The following is a 2,238-nucleotide window of genomic DNA, read 5'->3' on the forward strand; positions in this document are numbered from 1 at the left end:
TTTCGACACTTTTGGATTGTGTATAGAATTTGTAAATATGTGCTGAATTCTGCCTAGTTTTGCTGTAACTGATTTGATGTGATCTGTGTACTGGGTACTGTTCTCCAACCTGGTTAAACAATGGAAAGGACACTGTTCTTAAGACAGGTAAATAGTTTTGAGAAAAGAATTTTGGATACACACACACACACTACCACCACCACTAGCATATGCTGTGCTATGGTTTGTATTAAACCATTAGATTATCTACTAAATAACTATTACTAGGCTCACTTGCACTACTTGGACACTTCATTAAAGTTTCTATATATGTTTTTCTAGCTTTACAAAGAGTTTTCACTTAATTGAAACATGTGAAAGGTGATTGCAAAACTTTCAAGGAAAACATTATATAAAATGCACAAATTTCAAGTTTTTACACTGAGATAAACATACTTTTTTTTAAAAAAACAAAATAAATCTTTTAAACAAAAGGTTTATTTATTTTAAAGTCAGAGTTACAGAGAGACAGATTTTCCATCTACTGGCTCATTCTGTAGCTGGGACTGTGCCAGGCAGGAGCCCAAGGACTTGGGGCATCTTCTGTTGCTTACCTAGGCCATAGGAAGAGCTGGATATGAAGTGGACAACTGGGACATGAACTGGTACACATATCAGGCAGAGTATCACAGGTGATGGCTTTTCCCTCATGTCTCAATGCTGGCCTCTAAGCTTATCTTTAATGACATATTCTGGGTCCTTTTTTTAAATACCTGTGTATATTAATTTTTTAATTATTCCACATAGTATATTCATTTCTTCTCATAATAGTCTATATTTTTCTTTTTCAACAATTGTAGTTATGTAATCTCCCACATGGGTGGCAGGATACAAGGACTTTAGCCATCACTTAGTGCCCCACAGGGGACTCATTGGCAAGAAGCTGGATTAGCAGCGGAGTGGAGACTTGGACTTAGGCATTCAAATATGGGGTGTAGAACCTCAGCTGCTGAGTCAAACACCTGCTCACTCCAACCTTATTTTGAAAAATAGCAGTTACTGATTATGATGGGGAGTTTTGGGGGACATTGTGATCTCTTGTAAGGTGCTTGATATTAACTGTGACCAGTGGTTAAACTGATGTTTGAAATGGTTTTCTTTTCCAGGAGGCAGGCGGAGGCAGGATTCTCGCTCCAACAAGCTCTTTGTGTATGGTTTTGCTATCTTTGGGGAAGGGTAGAATGGATTGAGAATTAGCTCAGCTCCCACCTTATTCACTGGTGAATGTTTACTGAGATACTAATTTTGATAGTTCAAAATGATTCTTATTTGTATGAACTAGAATGTTAGTTTCATTTCCCTAATAATTTTATAATTTTATCCTTAAATTGGCTTTTAAAATAGCTTCATTGAGAAATAATTCACATCAAATTCACTCATTTAAAGGATATAGTTCAATGATTTTCAGTTTATTTATACAGCTTCAATTTTTTAAAAAAGATTTGTTTGTTATTTGAAAGGCAAAGAGAGAAGCAGAGACAGAATCTTAGATCCCCTGGTTCACTCCCTAAATGGCTGCCACAGCTATGGCCTGGCTGGATCAGGCTGAGCCCAGGAGCTAGGAGTTTCTTCCACGTCTTCCTCATGGGGGCAGGCACCCAAGCAGTTGGACCATATTCTGTTGCTTTAGCAGGCACATTAGAAGAGATGGATCAGAAGTGGAGCAGCTGGGACTTGAACAAGCATCCACATGGAGTGCTGCCTTAATGTGCTAGACATCAGCACATTTTCATCATCAGGCCCAGATGTGGCTGTATCTTTTATATGTTTGAAAGGCACATGAACCATACCCAGAAAACACACTCCAAATGCCTGCCTGCAATGGCTGGGTTTGGACCAGGCTGAAGCTGGGAGCCAGAAACTCAATGCAAACTTCCCGTTGGGTGGCAGGGAGCCAATTATTTGTGCCATCACCACTGCCTCCCAAGTCTGTATCAGCAGGATGCTGGAGTCAGGACCCAGAGCCAGTGAACAAGCCCAGGCACTCTGATGTGGGGTGTGGATGTCTCAGCTGGCGTCTTCGCCGTTCCAGCTGAGTGCTGCTCTCCTTGTTTCTCTAAGCTAGTGTTTTTTTTTTCTCCCTTCAATTGTTTTTCTGTTTCTTCTGTCACCCCTGCCCCAAGTTTCAATTGAGTGGAATTACTCTGCACTAAAAATAAATGTATCTTTTAGTTAATTAGCAGGCAGTTTCATCAGATT

Source organism: Ochotona princeps, chromosome 26 (assembly GCF_030435755.1).
Source record: "Ochotona princeps isolate mOchPri1 chromosome 26, mOchPri1.hap1, whole genome shotgun sequence".
Lineage (NCBI taxonomy): Eukaryota > Metazoa > Chordata > Mammalia > Lagomorpha > Ochotonidae > Ochotona > Ochotona princeps.